At 38.2% G+C, this 20,264-nt stretch overlaps 1 pseudogene; it reads left to right on the top strand.

Moving 5' to 3' along the window:
- Positions 1-8,668: 8,668 nt before the first annotated feature.
- Positions 8,669-9,367, top strand: LOC128745864 (40S ribosomal protein S19a-like; annotated as a pseudogene).
- Positions 9,368-20,264: the final 10,897 nt, after the last annotated feature.

Here is a 20,264-nt window from a genome sequence, read left to right as displayed (position 1 = left end):
GAAGCCCATATGGTAATTTTAACGAAAAGCTTAAATTAAACTTGTCGCGACTTCGAAGTTTACCTTCGTAGTCGCAGTTCGCAAATTAAATATTCGTTGCCAGCCAGCCTTGCCAGCAGTAAACGATCTCTTTTACTTTTTTGACGGATTGCCATGCCATGATATCGATGATATCTTTTATGTGCGAGACAAACATATTTTTGTTTGTGTTTTTACCGTTTCCACGCAAGTTTTGGCGGTTTTGACAATTGGCCTTGCCAGCGTTGAAAGAGATTTCGTAGGCTGCTCGCACTTACAGGAAATCTCGTGCCGAACTGTCAACGCGTGAGTGTTGACAAAAGCAAAAATACTTCCCTTTCTTTTTTTCTCACGCAAAACCCTGAACAATATCAGCAACGCTGGCAAGGCCAATTCGGCATAGAGATTCCATGTAAGTGAAGTGCGAACAAACTTAAAACTCTCTTTAGCAAGGCAAACAGAGACTAAACGCATTCGCATGCATGGAATTTCGCATAGAACGAAAAGGTTCAAATATCTCTTTCTACATTTGTCATCGTGAATCATTTTTAAAATGTTAGTTCTGTTGGTTGGTCCCGCTGGTTTCCGCTTTCCGGTTTCTGTGCTGTTATTTGAAATAACTTATTTTTCATTCTCGTAGTCACACGGGTACGCGTACATGTGGATGTGTTTTCGGCGCGCTATTCACATTTTTACGTCCAAAAGTGAGTTTAGATCGGGATTAATTTCGACCGTTTTACACTTCTGAAGTAAACGCAATCAATACGCAAAGCTTGTGTAAATATGAGCGATAAATCTTCAGCAGGAAAACTTAAAGCCAAAGTGAGCGCAGCGTGGAAATATTTTAATAAAATTTCAAAATGATTCTGATTTGAGCTTTGGTTTGGATTTGAGCCAAAGCTTTTTTGAAAATTCATTAGTCAAATTTCGACAACTACTGCGTACTAAACTGCTTCTCTATGGTAAATGGTTGAACTGGATGGAAAATGCTTGAATAATGCGCTCCAGAACCACCATGAGATTCCACAGACTCTTATTCAGCAACTCCTATCTCTACCTCCTCGTGGTACCATCCGGGACACGTTACTTAGTGGAAATCGGACAACCGGTAGAAACTAGGGTCGTATGCGGACAGAGAAGGGGGCACTCATGCGAAGGCTGAAATGTAAACTCTCCGCCTGCAGGACGGTTCTCTCGACACCCAGGAACCAAACCAGGGGGGCTAAAGCCCCTAAAGGAGATGGTTTTAATAGCTGTTATCCATGGCTATTATGTAAAAACTTAAATGGATAAACCCCTAATTCAAGGTGTGACGCGAACCGTGCCGAAGGATGAATGGTGGAGGGGGTTCTATAAATTCTCTCGCCGCAAAGGAGTCTGTGGAGTACCAGGGCGGCCTCCACTGCAATTTGCCCTTGCTGCATCAAGCCGGTCACTGATTCAGTGGATGATTTCTTACCGTGCAAGCTCTCTCTGCCGAAAAAACAAAGAAACGAATGAGGTGGAGAGGAGAGCAGGGGACTTGAACGATGCGCTATCAGAGGTTCAGTCCTGATCCTCTTCTATCCTCAACACGCCGACTCGTGAGTCGACAAACGAAGATGTGGCTCCAACTCTCTACTCACGGGTCGAGATCACTCTGCCTGATCCCTGACTGTATGCTCTGCTGGAGGGTGTGCTGAAACAAAAGGAGAGCCGAACAGTTATGACCAGTAGGATGGCTGTACAATCGCTCAAACAATCTAAAAATATATAACGTCGAGTATCCACCCCTGGGTTACTCAAAAGTTGCCGAGTCTCAATAAGAGGTCTTACGACAGGACATTGTCCGAGCAAATATCATCTTCGGAATCTCGTTTTCGTACAAGATATTTAACCTCCGAACACTTGCTCTGCAATTGTGGAGCGCAAATAATACGCAGACTGCAGTATCTCAAAAAGGAGAGATCTGGTTTGCGTCGCCGATCAGGGTTCATAAACCTAGTCATGCTTGATTGGCACATGTCTCGCTCCAGCTACCGGCCTGTCACTTCTTCAATAAATAATAGATAAGCTTGAAATGTATAGTAAAATAATAAAACGGGGCATACCACAACAATCCAAAATAATGGACGCAGTGGTAAGAGTTCCCAACAGAGGAGAAGGAGAAACTGGTTCTCAGTTTACAGATACAACTCGTTTTTACAGGACAGGTCAGTAATAACTAAAGCGAGGATACCATTTTCAAGCTTGAACGATACTTATTAGCTGTTGCTATCCAACGAAGCAATAGCGCACGTAATACAAGCCGTAAGCAGGTCAGTGAAGTTCTCCCACAACGGACTTTGTTGATTTAGAGTTCCAAATAATACACCCCCAAGTTGGTCGCACCAGCTTTGTTGGATGAGTTATCCAACATACAGATAAAAAGTTATTTTCATTGAAAATAATTTTACAAATAAAAACCCGGATTTCAATGAATTTTTTATCTAAAAATACTGGAAACCATCTGCCGTCAACAATCCCAAATCTATCAACAGCAAGAGAGTTACAATGCAACGGTGTTCGATTTTTACTACGCTTTATCCATCACCTATACAGCCGCTACTCGCATAACAGTCCCATTTTCTATGGAGTTTCCTATATAAATGGGACTGTTATGCGAGTAGCGGCAGTATACACAACGACTAATCGAAGTTTGGTCGATTACCCGATTAATCACAGACGATTAATCGTGTCGAATAACAATTGATAAAAAAATATTCGATTACTCGTTAATCGATTAACTGAGAAAATCGGACATCACTAATACCAATTTGATATCTGTGCTTGGGAAGTAAGCCAAAACAAGTGACAAAGTTTCTTCATTTCAACAAGATTTCTTAACACCGCGGTTAAACCTAGACCGTTTTGATGTCCTTGCTTGGGAAGTATGCCAGAAAGAGTGACAAAGCCCCATCGTACCAACAGATTTCTTACGAACGCGATTAAACCTAGTCCAATTTGATGTCTGTGTTAGAGAAGTGTGCCAGAAAAAATTACACAAGTTCATTGTCCCAACAGATCGCAAATTCTTCACTGCGAGACGATTAAACCTCGGCGAATTTGATATCTGTGTTGGAAAAATGTACTACAGCTGTAGTGTTCGGTTATAATACGACTCTGTATGAATACGCATGCTTGCTCCGTTAGAAGTGTGGTGAAAAGATATGCTGTTGATAAAATAGGATTGAATTGGTAAAATCCCTTCAACGTGGGGAACCATGGGTAATAAAAACAATCTTTACTTTCAGTAAGGTAGCAGGAAAGCACTAGTTTGTGTTTTTGATTTTGTTAAATTGTTTTCAAATGTACAATCTTTTGAGAATTGAACGTATGCAATGTTTCTACTTTGATAAATGTTATATACAACGCATGTAGCATGTATATATGTTGCATATAGCATGTATACATGAAGAATCGTATGATTACAAGCATGAATACATGCTACTATCCCTACAAAGACACTTACGTAGTCCTGCGTCACCTATATATGCGGTCGTGTCTTGTACACAACCCCTCTGATTTTATTTCTTATGTATTGGTTGCACGCTTAATAGTTTTTAAAACAAAAAGCTTTTAGTCACCTTTTTGTCCGCAAGAGTGTGTTACTTTTGCGTCTCTTCGGATATATTATGAGATTTTGCGAAGTGAACTATATTGTTAATATAATATATTTGGTACAACATAGGTTACATAAATAGTTATGATCATAAACAATCATTTCCCTAATTATATTCTTAAATGTATTCGTCGATATGGAGAAGTCAAATTGTTGATATACATCATTAAATAATCACCTGAATTGGTTCGTGTTGTCCATAATGTGTGCGATGAAAGGCTGGTCGAAGAAATCCTCGGGATCTAAGTGGCCGTGGCATAACATTTACATCTATCATACCAAGAAATTCAGGAGCATCGATCTCCCATTTCAAAAGTTGGGCCAAGAAGACGGCTCTGGAAACGTTTCTCCTTTTGCTTAAAGTTTCGACATTCAGTAGTTTACAACGGTCTTCATAGGGTGGGAGATTTTGATGGTCCAACCACGGGAGATGTCTTAATGCATATCTGATAAATCTCCGTTGCACTGCTTCGATTCTTGTGGACCAAATATTAGTGAAAGGACTACATACAATAGAAGCCGTCTCCAGAACGGAGCGTACTAGCGAATTTTAAAGAGCACACGCAAACAATATGGGTCACGGAAATCTTTAGCCATGCGTATAATAAAACCCAGATTACGATTCGCTTTTGAAATTATGTTTGAGTAATGATTGTTGAAGGTCATTCTTGTATCCAGCTCGATTCCTAGGTCCTTAGCAACTCTGACCCGTTCAAGACAAGACTCTTCGGTTTTATAATTATACACAATGGGTGACTTTCTTCGCGTAAAAGTGATGACTGAGCATTTGGAAGTACTGATGGTCAGGTTGTTCAAGCGACACCATTTTGTAAATTGGTCAATAAAGCCTTGCAAGAGCCTACCCGCATAATCAAAAATATGGTCATATGGACTCATTGGCGATACTAGGGGGGGCTTAGCCCCCCCTAGAAGAGCTTTAGCCCCCCTAGAAAAATTGACTTGGCCGACCAATAACATGGCCGAAAAAATGCCGGGGCTATAGTAAAAACCCGAATTAATCCACCTAGCGGCGTGACCTGGCCTTTCTACTAGATCATTTTTTATTTATTAGTTTCTGAATATGTATTTATAATACAGTTAGCCATATTTTAAACTTCAATTTACTGCGAGCAACTATTGTATTTTCCTTATTAGACTCCGGAATGAATATATGTAGTAAATCAATAATTCAAAAACCAAAGTGCCACAAACATTTCCGATTGCAGGTAACAGTGAGCGAAGAAAATTACGATTGAAATGTTTTAGAGCAATTCCTGCTTAAAAGCGCTGGAAAAAGAGCCATTTTTGTTTCGACTATTTTTAATTGAAAAGAAATTTAGCTGAGGTGTTGGATGCCACGTAAGGATTCATTTTCTATGAAACTTAATTAGAGATGGGCAATCCGCTCCTGATCCATTGAAAAGATCCGGATCTGTAAAAAGAATGACTGATCCGCGGATCTTTTCTTTTAATACACGGTTCTTTGCCCGTGCGACTTTTAGTCTGTTGCGAATTTCATTAGGTTTTATAACGCCACTGACAGTTCTATCTAGAATTTCATTTGATGTCTTATCTAGTACCTAGCTCTTCGTTCTCTTTACTCTATTTCAGGTTGTTGTCATGAAGGTAGACTAATGACGAGGTATAGGATAACATGAGATCATAGACAATAGGCCGTATGAATAAAAGAGTTAGAGCAAACTCTCCCATAAGATTTACACGGGAAAAGTAAAGCAAACTGTTTAATTCATACGACCTAATGGTCCTAGTCTTCGTACGCCTTAACAATAATTTCAAATTTGGGTTTGAATGGAAATGTCTCCGTAGCCATAACGTATTTTAACAAAATGAGGAAAACCCGTTTTAAAGTACTAGTTTTTACGAGAAACATGTAAAGCATGCGTGACGATATTCTCCGTAGAATCTTCTTCAGAGTTTTTCTTTCTCTCCATGAAGTAACATTGGCTCTTTTCTCAAATTTTGCACAAAAAATAGGGAAAAACCCAAATATATATTTAGTGTAACTAAAGATCCGATGAACCGTTCCGAAGATCCGGATCCTCGACTAAATGAACCGGTTCTGATCCGTTCAGTCTAGTGATCCGTTTTGCCCATCACTAAACATAATTTTTGTTCATCAAGCGTAACTGTTCAAAAGGGCTTATTTAGAAATGAGGTCAATATTTAATATATAGCCTAAATTATGCTCTAAAATCTGGTGAAGTGTTATCGAGACGGATACTTCTTCAAATTTGAAACAAATCTTTAAAATTTGATAAATTTTTCGAAAATACCCTAATTTTACTTTCTTTTAATAAAACTCAAACAAAATCAAATTCTACGTATAATTTTGAACAAAATATGTCACATAAACTTTTTTCTTAGGCCTAGCCGTTCTCAAGTTATTGTTAATTCATGTTAATGTTTAAATCTAAAAATTATGTCCTAGAGTAATTCTACGCGAGGTATCCAAGAACCGTGTAATCGACTTTTACGGATTTAAAGCAAATTTTGTAACACTATTCGTCTTAGGTCAAAAACCAAATCCCAAAATTGGCCCCCACGATTGATGGGAGCACATCCTTTTCACAGAAAAGAAATTTTTGTTAAACCCTCTTAATTATTTTGCTTATATCTCCGAAAATATTTGGTTTAAGAAAAAATCATCTTTACAATAAGGAAATTGACCAATAAATCCTAAAAAATATTATTTTTTAACAGCAGTGCTACCAAATACTTTTTAATTCGATTTAAAATTTCTTTTCGGTAGCTCTTCACTAGATTTTAGAGTATAATTTAGGCTATCTTCAAAAAAATATGAGACAAATCTGAGGGAACATGTTTTGAGATAATTCTCATTTTATGATTTTTATCAAGGTATTTCAGGAAATTTTGAAGTTTTGTCTTTCAGTTAGGCCATTACAAATATTTTATAAAGTTTTTGTCCTTCCGCTGTTGGGCCACTGAAGGGGGGGGGGCGAAAAATAAACAAAGAGATTTTTTCAATTGAGCAAAAAAATTGATTTAAGGAATTTTTACTTAAAGTTTAAACGTGAAAACCAAATCTATTCTTGCTTTTAATATAGACGTTATTATTTTCCATGCGAAAATCTACGAAAAAGACAAAAACGAAAGAAAAATTTTTCGGTCGATTTTCGGAATTTCCGTTGTTTGAATTTTCATTTCTGTTTCGTGCTAGAGGCATCAACTCAACTCGTACACTCATTTTCCGAGTTTTTCAGGCTGTAGGACCCAAAGACAATTTATTTTATGAAAAAAAAAATTAACTCATATCTTACAAATTATATTTTTGCCCCTCGATTTTTCAAGCCAATTTCCAAGGGACAAAAACTTTTGAAATTATTTGCAATTTTTGAAAATTGCAAATATTGAAAATACATTTAATTTTCGACAACTTTTTCTTTGATGTTATTTTGAACAAATAAGTAGGTTTTGAGATATGAATTTTTAAAAACATAATAACCTCATTTCTAAATACGCCCGTTTGACGAAGTACGCTTGACGAAAAAAAATAAGTTTCATAGAAAATGAATCCTTGTGTGGTATCCAATATATCAGCAAAATTTCATTTCAATCAAAAATAGTGGAATCAAACCGTTTTGTTAGTTGAGCTGGAAGTGCTCTTCATCACTTTTCCTGTATATCAATGCAAATTACAAAACTGTAAATTGTACATACATACATCATACATACACACTTACATATACGCACATACATACATATACATACATAGATACATATACACATACATACACAAATGCATACATACATACATACATACATACATACATACATACATACATACATACATACATATATACATACATACATACATACATACATACATACATACATACACGTATGCACACATACATACATTATATACAATCAACCCTTGATTGATACATTTTGGCTGCACGTTTTGAAAGTTTTATTATACAGTGCTTAAGTGCTAAAGTTTGAATAACTTTTGAAGGAATCAACCGATTTTCAATAACTCGGTTTCATTTGATAGATTTCAACAGTAATTTTCAAATAACAATAAATTGTAAAGTATTTCCCATTGAATTAATGCTTAGGTATATGTAACAAAAATATGTTTTAAATGCTTTTGTATCACATTTCTTTATGTAACTTTCAAACAAGCCACAAGCCCATTCATCATGAAACTTGGAAGTTAAGGGTTTGCAAGGCTTCCCTTTCAAATGCAATCAATTTTGTTCAAATCAGTTAAGGGACCTATGAGATAATGAAGTCCCATATATTTCGTATTTTTATACATAACTTTTGAACTAAAAGTCCGATCAGTATGAAATTCAATAGCGACCAATGGGACACCTAGACCTTTCATTTGACACTAAGATCATAAAAATCGGTCCAGCCATCTCCGAGAAAAGACACACACACACACACACACACACACACACACACACACACACACACACACACACACACACACACACACACACACACACACACACACACACACACACACACACACACACACACACACACACACACACACACACACACACACACACACACACACACACACACACACACACACACACACACACACACACACACACACACACACACACACACACACACACACACACACACACACACACACACACACACACACACACACACACACACACACACACACACACACACACACACACACACACACATACATACACACACACAGAAAATGCTCAGTTTTCGAAACTGAGTCGAATGGTATATGACATTCGGCCCGCAGGACCTTCTTTCAATTTCCGGTTTTTCGAGTGATTTCTATACCTTTATACTATATATTTATATAGTAGAAAGGCAACACATTAAACGTACAACTCGCGGTATGGTTTTCGCGGTTCTATTGACGTATCGTTGCAACGTAAAAACCCAGATTCGCAAGAAACCGCCATTTTGTTGTACGCTCTTGATTGGAGACTACGTGCATCCGCATCTTCACATCGTAAAATTATGAAAGAAATATTTCAGGTAAAATATTATGAATATTTCTTTATTTCAAATTCATATTAGTTTTTTCATTTTGTTTCAGGTGATAAATACACCGGTTAGTTCAAATCGTTATGAGCATTGTCGAACCACGACCAGTCAGTTGGCACTTCGACGGATAACGGCACAAGAAGGCTTATCATTTAGGCATAATACTGGCAATCAGTTCGGCAGCAATTTGAATACCAACAAAAATCAAATTTTTTTCCGATTACACACTCTCGTGAAGATACCGGGAATCACCGTCAAGGACGTCGATCAAGTCAAAGGTGTTCAGAGCGTTGCCCTGTTCCTGAAAATATCCGGTAAGCTAAAGGTACCGGATTACATTGCAAGGATTACAAGGAGCTGTCCCCAACTAATCTGGACTGGTTCTACCGATTGTACCACCAAAGCCCGTCGGGAGTTGGATCAATCACCCGCATCTACGATGGCCGAAAGCGTAACAGTGTTCGCCCATCGCATTTTTTCCGTGCTGACGGCAGCGCAACTCGCAAGGTCGTTCAGGCCTTGGAACAGATTAAGCTGATCGAAAAACATCCCGATGGTGGACGTAAGCTGACCAGCCAAGAATAGCAAGATCTCGATCGTATCGCAGCACAGATTGTTAGCAAACAGCGAGCTCCATTGAAGAAGGAGGCAGCAACAATTGTGTTGACGTAGGCGTTTTCATAAGTTAATCAATTATGTGAAAAATGGGAGGATACACTTGTTGCTCGTCAAAACCAGCAATTTGCGATTTACGATTTGTCTAGACAAATGTGACATCCGTCGAAAAAAATTGCATTTTCATCAAAAGGCAGCAAAAATATGTTTCTCAGTCATTCATCACTCATTGATTTATTTCGATTTTCGAACTTATTGTTCCAGCTGACGGCACTTGAAAGTCAGGCACAATTTGTCAATGTTAACTAGATAGACCACGCGTTACATTGAAGGATCAATTTACACATCAATTTCAGTTCATTTGCAATCAAAGTTTCTAGCATTTTGCTAAATATTCGATAGAAAAGTACAATGAACTCTAAAAGCTATCGTCCCGATGTAGTGAAACCTGCTTCGCCGACGCAGATTGAAGCTTGTTTTGAAGCGGAGCCGTGCTAATAGTTTTAGAACAATTTCACTGACTGTATGTCCACCATACAAAATATGGTTTCGCCAAAAAGTTGTTCGCGAAAATCGGCATTTTTGTATGGTAACCAAACCTAACGACTAGTTCACACAATGGTTATTTCTCAGTTTACCATTTACCACATAGTCCAAACCATTGCTGGGTATAGTCTGCATATGGTTATATGATTATACAGCAAATGGTACACTTGATTCACCAAACGGTTAGAAAACTATACAGAAAATCGTTTGTGTACGGTATTTGACTATGCGGGCTACAGTCCACAACAGATCGTACAGAGACATATATCTTTAGATCATCAGCATATAGTAGCTTACAGCCCGGTGGGATCACAGAACAAATGTCATTAAAGAATATAATGAACAATAATGGTCCTAGGTTGCTTCCTTGTGGGACTCCAGACTGATTTGAAAAGCAGTACGACTCAGTGGAACCTAGTTTAACTGAGAGTTGTCGATTTGTCAGGTAAGTCTGAAGCCAGTTGATGAAGCCATTAGAAGCCCCTAAACAGTTCAGTTTCCGAAGCAGTATTTGGTGGTCAATACGGTCAAAAGCAGTCTTAAGATCTGTATATATTGTGTCTACTTGAGCTGCGTCTTCTAAATGGCGAAGGCAAAATGAACAAAATTGCAGTAGGTTGGTATTAATTGACCTTTTGGAAAAAAACCATGTTGCTCTGACGAGATGTAAGACTTAACTTTACTGAACAACACCTCTCCAACGATAATCTCCAACAGTTTCGATCCTGTACATAAAGAAGTGATATCTCGGTAGTTTGTTATGTCGCGCTTATCCCTTTTTTTGTAAATTGGAAAAACATAGGACCGAGAAACATACTAGATGGAAGACCATTTTGTTTACGCTTATCGTTGACAAACGACCAAAATCGCTTTGGATTTTTCCTCAAATCATCCTGGGTACGCTTAACAAAACATGAATACAGATGACGGTTGTAAGCCCTGTACTCACTACTAACTTGGTTCAAAGCACGCTTCGTTTCGGGATTACGCCTGTTGGTATACCTACTCAATGCAGCTGATCTTCGCCATTTCAAAATTCGAAGCCTGCAATTGGACCACGGTGGCCGAGGTGCAGGAACATGCAGGCACATGCAGGTAAAACAAACTTTTTAACGTTTCGTTAAAGTAGTTAACGGCTTGGTCCACGTTATCAATATCGTAAAATTCTGCCCAATTCGCAATCTTTAATGAACAGTGCAGCGCGACGTAATCAGCCTTGCGAAAATTGAATTCACTTGTTGCCGTAATCGGTTCAAGTAGTACTGGAAGCGTTAGCTTCATCGTTCATATATACCAAGTCCAGTGTACGATTATTGCAATAGACTCCCGTATTCATTTGTCTCATACCGATCGTGGCAAACCCATCGATGAGAGCAGCACTTGCGGGGGAGAAGGTAGACGAAACGGGATCTGGAAAAACAAATCCACTCGGGTATCTGATCTAAGATAGACTTGGTTGATTATAATCGCCAAGCACAATGTAGATATCATTTGTTTGCAGGGAATCTGCTTGTTGCAGCGCGGATTCGATGTGTGTTTCTATTGAGCTCAAGTTGCTGGCAGTGTCAGGACTAATATATACGACACCGAGACAAATGGACATACCAAAACCGAGTATTTTAACCCATAGCTGTTCTACTGCGTCAGATGTTTGGATTGGTGAAATGAGCGAATTCAAACGGTTGGCCACCGCAATCAAAACACCACCTCCACGTTTTTTTCCTGTACTATACGGGCCACGATCGTTTCTATACACGTTGTAAGCATTCTCAAACAACTTCGCTGAATGAAAGCAGTCATTGAGCCAGGTTTCAGTGAGTACTATTACATCATACTGAGCATCAGATACTGCGACGAAAAACTCATCTACTTTAGTACGCAGTCCCCTAACATTTTATTGGTATACACTAACAAAACAATCATGTTCAGTGCCTTGGCTCGTACGTAGTTTACTGTCGGTCGGGTCGAGATGAGCTGATGTGTTTACCGGAACAGGACAGTGCGCGTTGAGCTGAAACTTTGCATCATTTGAAAAGAGTGCAGAATCCAGCTTAGCTTCGGAGGGACATATACTATAAAAATCATTACCTACCAGAGCAGGGAATTTATCTGGCTCATCGTTACCATGCGGCCTCTGATCGTCTGGGGAGCGGTGCGGGGTAGCTGGAATTCAGTAACTTTGACATCGGGTGCAGAATCTTTCGTAACTTCGACATGGCATATACTGTGAATATTTTTACCTGACAGAGCAGGAGTGGTCACTGACTCTGAGAATATACAAGGACATCCGTCGTTTGTGGAGCGTAGTGTGAAGCATGATTGCTACGAGGAGTAGTCTATTCGTTGTCGTTTTCTTTTGATTCTTTGCACACATCGGGCTCCATGTGGAATGGTTAGTATCAAGCAGCACATCATTATTTTCTGTTTTGGCTAGATTCGCATTGGTGCAGTTCACGCACTTATCAAAGACAGAGGTACAATCTTTTCGTTCGTGGGCTTCAGCGCACTTAGGACAGCATACAGACTTTGTACACGATGATGCTAAATGGCCGTATTCAGAACAGCGGTAGCAGCGCATTGCATCAATATGCTCCCGGACTCGGCATCTTTCCCAGCCAATATTCACACGGCGAAGATTAACCAACCTCTCAAACGTTTTGGCGTCAGACTCAATAATAGTAGAATTGGCATTCGTTCTCACAATTTTTATATCGGCATTGTCGGGCAGATCATTTTGCTTCCGTAATTGCATTAGTAGGTTAGCTTCGATTATTTCTTCCGTGAGTCCGAAAATTAGCAGTCTTGGTTTTAAGGCTTTCTGTATTTCAGCGTCATATTTTTCTCCAAGTGATTTTTTTGCAGTTTCTACAAGTTTAACTGACGATTCAGTAGAGTTACATCTAAGCACGGCTTCACCAGACGAATATATAACTTCTTTGATAGCAAGGGAAACCGGATCGAGTTGTTTACAAACATAATTCTTGGTTGTTTCTGGACTTCGCTTTATTTTAGGCTTAATAAGCACAGATTGTTCAAGGCGAGTGACAGATTTAGGTTTTGTGACAGCTGCGTCCGGACATGGTTGCGAAGAAGAATCACGGTTTGTTGGAGGATGCTTGTCTAGCTCAGTTGTGCTAGCAATGCGGCGTTTGCCAGAACGAAGTAGCCCACTTTCAGTGTCTTGGTTAGATGGTCTTGGTTTCTTGCTGGTCACAAGCAGGCGTACTGTCCGCTTTCCGTTTCGGCGCAGCTGCTGATGATTGGATTAGATTCGAGCGAGCTACGGCAGCGTATGAGCGCTGAGCTGTTTGGTTATTGACAGTGTCGGTAGCAGTTACGTTGTTCTTCACGAGAATGTCCAGTCTGTTGGTGATTCGATCGATAGTTTTACGCTCGAGATCGCTCAACTTACTTTAAAGCAAATTCATTGTGCTTCTAATGACGGTGGCAGAAATCTGTTGAGGAAGATTCTCATTCGCTTTAGCCAAGCTGTGTAGTGAGTCGAACAGTTGGTCGCATTTTCTCTGAATGTCACTTAGGCACAGCTGATTTTTACGGCAGTTGAAGCATATGAATTTAAGTGAAACATTTTCGCTCAACGCAGTGATTGCCGAAGGTTTCAAGTTTGTCTTGCCAGCTTTTTGGACTTCGGAAACGACACCACAGAGAACAGACATCCATTCAAGAACAAATTTTTCGGAAATTCTTGGATAAAATTTTAAATTAAAATCACCTAATATGCTAGCGACACCACCACTATAGTTTCCCAACTAAATGATTCTTTTGATTTGCACAGTGAGAACCTTTGGCTCCTCTGGCGCTAGTATATATGGACTATATGCGTTATGCTAGCGCCAGAAGCTAGCTGTTGTGAGTTTAGTGTAGAATTTTATGCGACTTTAGCGACACCATCACTATAGTTTCCCAACTAATTTGACATAAGTTTTATCCAAGTGGGGACCTTTCGCTTGGATGTCTGTTCTCTGTGTTTATACTGTTATCTTTATACTTTAAAAAATAAACAAATTAATAAAAATCATTTTGAACTCGCAACATCTACCAGATGTATCCTAGGGTTTCCCTTACTTATTAGTATTTCCCAACTCCCGGGACATTTATGAGGGCACGTAGAGTTCTCTGCGGTTCTCTTAAGTAAATGTTGGACTAATATTCCTTTCCCATCCGCAACAGCTGCAAGGACGTGGCCAGGACAGTGACCATGCTTTGGAGGCATTTGACTTTTGTTTAAGAGCATGAATTTAAACTCCAAATTTCATGTTGCTGGTAACGAACACAAGTTACTTGTTCTTTTGAACAAAGCATTGTTACTAGCACCAACTACGATTTTGTGCACCTGTTCATGCTATGCTATGCTATGCCTTTTTACTAAATACGAAAGAGTAAAAATAGAAATTTACATTCGCTGCACTGAAAAGGATTGGAATCACTCGTTTCATTTATAAGCTACTTTAATCTAGAACGATTACCTCATTTAAAGAGAAATTTTTCACTTCCATTTAAAACTACTTAGATCATTCTGTAACTCGAACTGAAACCTTTCTATTCAATTTTATAAAATTCAAAATTGTGGAATGTGGCCACAGTTTATTTTACAGATCCTTGCCCAGCAAAGTTGCCTCTTTTGGCCAGTTGGCTCAATTGGCATAGCACCAGATACTATAACTACAGTCAACCAAAAAAGTATTCGGACAGCAGCGCATAAAATTTTCTTTTAGAAATTTTACACAGTATTTTTGCAAAGAATGGTAACACATATTTTTTAAAAAAATCAGACGGGTTGTGTACAAGACACGACCGCATATATAGGTGTCGCAGGACTACGTAAGTCTCTTTGTAATGATAGTGGCATGTATTCATGCTTGTAATCATTCGATTCTTCATGTATACATGCTATATGCAACATATATACATGCTACATGCATTGTATGTAACATTTATCAAATACAGTTTTTGTTTTTGCTTAGGTCCAATCGAACGGCTGTCAAAACGTTTGTTTTTTCACTCAGGTTGAACTTAGTTTCTCTCTGGGTTGCACTTTTTAGGCGACGGGTTCGCACTGAGTTTTTTCACAGTTTGAACCTCGCAATAAGCAATACACTGACAACCCGAAAACGTTTGTTTATGCTCGCGAAAATGTTTGTTTATTCAGTGGTCGGTTGGAATAAACCCAGGTTAAAAAACAAAAACGCTAAAAGTAGTAACATTGCACACGTTCAATTCTCAAAAGATTGTGCATTTGAAAACAATTTAACAAAATCAAGAACACAAACTATTGCTTTCCTGCTACCTTACTGAAATTAAAGATTGTTTTTATTATCCATGGTTTCCCACGTTGAAGGGATTTTACCAATTCAATCCTATTTTATCAACAGCACATCTTTTCACTACACTTCTAATGAAACGGCAAGCATGCGTATTCATACAGAGACGTATTATAAACGAACACTACAGCTGTAGCACATTTATCCAACACAGACATCAAGTTCGCCGAGGTTTAATCGTCTCGCAGTAAAGAATTTGGGATCTGTTGGGACAACGAACTTGTCATTTTTTCTGGCACACTTCCCTAACACAGACATCAAATTGGACTAGGTTTAATCGCGTTCGTAAGAAATCTGTTGGCACGAGGAGGCTTTGTTACTTTCTGTGGAGTACTTCCCAAGCAAGGACATCAAAATGGTCTAGGTTGAACCGTAGTGTTAAGAAATCTTGTTGAAATGAGGAAACTTGGTCACTTGTTTTAGCTTACTTCCCAAGCACAGATATCAAATTGGTATAGGTTTAGATCATCGTAAAGAATCTTCCAACCAATCACGAAGCGAGAATTCTGGTAAAACATAAGTTCATTATTTTCAATTTTTCAATAGTTCAACATCAAAAATCCATACTTTTCTTCATTTGGGTCAATTCTTAGAAGATTTTCCGATCGATTGGTGTAAGAATATTGAAAATCGATCGGAAAACCGCTGAGTTATTAGCGCTCAAAACCTTTCATTTTTCGTGACGCTCGCATTTTTCGATTTTTGGGAATGACACACTATCTCAAAACTTGCCGTAAGACGTAGTCCTACGTCAACAATGTTTAACTAAAGCATATTTATATGCACAATAAAAATTCGGGGAAAAGCTTTCCGTTTTGAAGATAGGGTACATACAGTTTGAATTCCTCAAAAATGCAGCCAAAAAAGTATTCGGACAGTTAACTATTAGTTGAAACAAATGTCCTTTCTCGCTCAACTACTACCTTGTAGGACCATTTACATTCTTGATGACCTGTTTTAATCTGTTTGGGATAAAATTAACAATTTTTCAAATATCCCTCTGTGAATTGCTGACCATTTTTTTACAAGAGCTCGGTTTAAGTCATTGTGATAAGAAATCGAATGATTTCTCATTTAGAAATGAGATTATCTAAAAAGATGTTCAAAAGGGTTCAAATCTAGATTGAATGCTGATGTTTCGATAGCTCTAGGACAATTAGAAATTTAAAATAGAACCACACAATTACAATTTTGCTTTAATTTCACCTAAAATTATTCAGATAATTGAGTTTACATTTAGTTCTATCCAAAAATATATATCTTTGGTGCCTCGGAGCTTTCCAAGCACCCCAACAAGGTATGACATCAACAACCCTTATGCAAGAATAACTAAAAGAGAAGGGTTACAAGCGAAAAATCACTCGTCAACAAGTAAACGAGCAATGCGGTTAGTGTCATACCTTGTTGGGATGCTTGGAAAGCTCCGAGATAGCAAAGATATATATTTTTGGATAGAACTAAGTGTAAACTCAATTATCTGAACAATTTTAGGTGAAATTAAAGCAAAATTGTAATTGTGCGGTACATACATATTGTACCGGGATGTTGAAACTAAACATATTGTCGATAATTGTAAGCGGTAGGCGCCATACAATTGTCCTAGAGCTGTCGAAACATCAGCATTCAGTCTAGATTTGAACCCTTCTGAACATCTTTTTAGATAATTTTATTTCTAAATGAGAAATCATTCGATTTCTTATCACAATGACTTAAACCGAGCTCTTGTAAAAAAATGGTCAGCAATTCACAGAGGAATATTTGAAAAATTGTTAATTTTATCCCAAACAGATTAAAACAGGTCATCAAGATTGTAAATGAATCGTTTGTTTGAGAAACCCCACAAGTCCACTCGACACTATTGTCGGAAAACAACAAAAAACTGATTTTCTCCAAATTTTGAACCAATCTTTATATTTTTTAGTATGAGGTTCTATGATAATATCTAAAATATATTATGTAGACTTATCTTTTTATCAAAATAATGATTCTAGCTAAAATTACAAGGTTTTAAAGTTGATGGATATTTGGGGTTTCTCAAACAAACGAGAAATTGACGGTGCACTTGAGTAGTTTTAGGTCATTTTTATTCAAACTTGTGATCCATCCATGTTCACAGTATGTAATTTGCTACACTCAAAATAATCCACACGTCCTTTCCACGTGATAAATCACGTAAATTTCTCTACAGGGATTTACGTGACTTTCTGGTGATTGTTATTGGAAAAAATAATAACATCTATCCGATTTTCACGTTAACGCATTAGTATGCGTGCGAACTACCTGAAAATCACGTAAATAGTATAGGAAAAGCTGGGTGGAAAATATTCACATAACTTTTCAGGTAACTTCGACGTGAAATATATTTTGAGTGTACCATATATCACTGGGGATGTAAATTTAGTACGTACCGCTAAGAAGAAGAAGAGGGGAGGGGTGCTAAATATTATTTATTAAAAATTTTGAAGAGAAATAATACAAGTTTTAGAAAAAGTTTTGTACTTTTTTAATCGAAATTTTTATCATAGAATTGCATAAATGGACCAGAGTAAAACGAATTCACATCGAATAGAATACATTGATACTTTGCTAGTAGTAATTAAAGATATTATAACCAGAAAATAAACATTTTAAATCTTCCATAAACAACCGTACTATGATTATGGAGCAGCACTGAGAATAGGGGCCTGTTCTCAAATTACGTTATACCAAAAAGAAATGGAGATACGTGAACAACACCTTAATTATTTCGAACGGATAAACTATTGATTTTACAGTTACTCGAGAGTGCTCGACGGATTACTCACATTAGGAAAAGCAACGAGTTAACAAAAAAAGATAAATAGAAGATTGAACCTTTTATTTATATATTGTACTATTATTAACATTGTATAGTAAATGGTTGGTTACTGCTTATGTGAGAAACGCATGGATAGTTTAGTCTGTCGATTTCCGGAACGAGATTGCTACAGTTTTTACTGTATCTAGATTACAAGAATGGTTTATTTACGTTTAGGGTAACCAACCTATTTTGGACCCCATCAGCAGCTGTACATAATTTGGACACTTCCATTTGATTTTGCTGTAAGTGTCCAAATTATGTACAGCTGTTGAGGGGGTCCAAAATACGTTGGTTACCCTATCTTGTCGACCAACTAATCCAAGCTTATCTGCATTTGCAATCAGCTGTCATTTTTTAGCTAAAACATCCTTTTATTTTCGATTTTATACGCCGTTCTTTTACGTTTAATGACTTTCGTCTTGTATTCTGTAGTCCGCCGAACACTATGATTCTTTTTTTTGGTTGTGTCCAAGTCGTAATTTTTCGATTCCGAAGACATTTTGATACTATTGTATTGTGTTGCGAATACTACTTACAACATTGCACGTAAATATTGAAAGATAATTTTGTACCTATCGCAGCGCCGCTCTAGGTGATTATCGGAAACATGGATATTTGGGGTTTCTCAAACAAACGGATATTTGCAACCCCAATTAAAAGGTGTTCGTGGAACTAACTTTGTCTGGAATTTTGAGGGAAGCTGTAGATATCCTCAAAGATTCGAAAAATGTTAAAAAGTCTATTTTCGTAAAAATGGCGTTTGTGGGGTTTCTCAAACAAACGATTCAAATGGTCCTACGAGGTAATAGATGAGCGAGAAAGGACATTTGTTTCAACTAATAGTTAACTGTCCGAATACTTTTTTGGCTGCATTTTTGAGGAATTCAAACTATATGTACCCTATCTTCAAAACGGAAAGCTTTTCCCCGAATTTTTGTTGTGCATCTAAATATGCTTTAGTTAAACATTGTTTTAAAAAATATGTGTTACCATTCTTTGCAAAAATACTGTGCAAAATTACTAAAAGAAAATTTTATGCGCTGCTGTCCGAACACTTTTTTGGTTGACTGTATTCGAGTTCCAAGGAGCTCACGCGGTCTTAATAAAATGGGAACGGACACAATGAAAACAGCCGTTGCCTGATTCCAAACACGGCGAAATCCAGGATTGAACGTGCACGAACCAAGGCGACTATCAACGATATGCCATGCTGGAGAGGGCTGTTAAGAAGTCTTGTTAACGGGACAAAACAGTCAGGGTCAACTATCTAAGGAGGAAGAAAGGGCCACCGCCAACAAACATATCTACTTAATAAAAATGGACATGTAAAAAGTTTTACCGCCTTAGTAGTGTGCACCAATGCGAGAATGTCGCTCACGGAAAGAGCTGGCCAATAACTAATCGACCGTGCAGACAAGCTTAACCGTTGAACTGTACATTTAAATAACTATTCTGAGTCTCAAATATCGCAGGTCAACAAAATCAGCAGCGCAGGACGCCCACAGTACGTGGCATCGACCGTGTCAGCTCCTAGGCGCTGTTGTTAGTTCAAATTGAAGCAGCACTCAAATATATAAAGTCTTGCAGAGCACCAGGAAAAATCTGCATGTCAGCCGAGATGCTGAAAGCTTACCCAGTATTGTCACCGCAAATGTTGCATTAGCGCTTCAGCAATATCTGGATTTTTCCGTGGAGTGGATGCAAGGCATCTTAACAAAGATCACCAAAAACGCGTATTGAATTAAAAGGCCACTGTAACAGTCATCTTTTAAGGTAGGCTCCGATTGCTCTATCAGTGTTTACGGACTATCACTGTTTAGATAGTTGTAATCTTGTGCTCTAAGTCGGTACTACATGGTTAATAAAATCAACGAACTTTTAGGATTTGGGCTCTAGGAAGCAAATTTTGCTTAGAGAAGTTATGCCACAGAGAACAGACATCCAAACGAAAGGTCCCCACTTGGATAAAATTTATGTCAAATTAGTTGGGAAACTATAATGCTGATGTCACTAAAGGCCGTATACCACTAGCCGTTGCCGCTCCGCTGCAGCGGTCCGGTTCCTTTCCGTTTTCAATCACATTTGCACAACCGTTATCACCCATTTTTCTTTGTTCGCTACACGTTTGATCAGAGCGACTGACGACAGAGCGCATTTGTCTGTGTAAACATGGTCAGAGTAGCCAAATGCACAGAAAATTCTATATTTTGCAGCAAGAAGCGAATTG

Source organism: Sabethes cyaneus, chromosome 1, assembly GCF_943734655.1.
Source record: "Sabethes cyaneus chromosome 1, idSabCyanKW18_F2, whole genome shotgun sequence".
Taxonomy (NCBI): Eukaryota; Metazoa; Arthropoda; class Insecta; order Diptera; family Culicidae; genus Sabethes; species Sabethes cyaneus.
The sequence above is the reverse complement of the archived record's forward strand: the minus strand, read 5'-3'. Positions and strand labels throughout refer to the sequence as shown.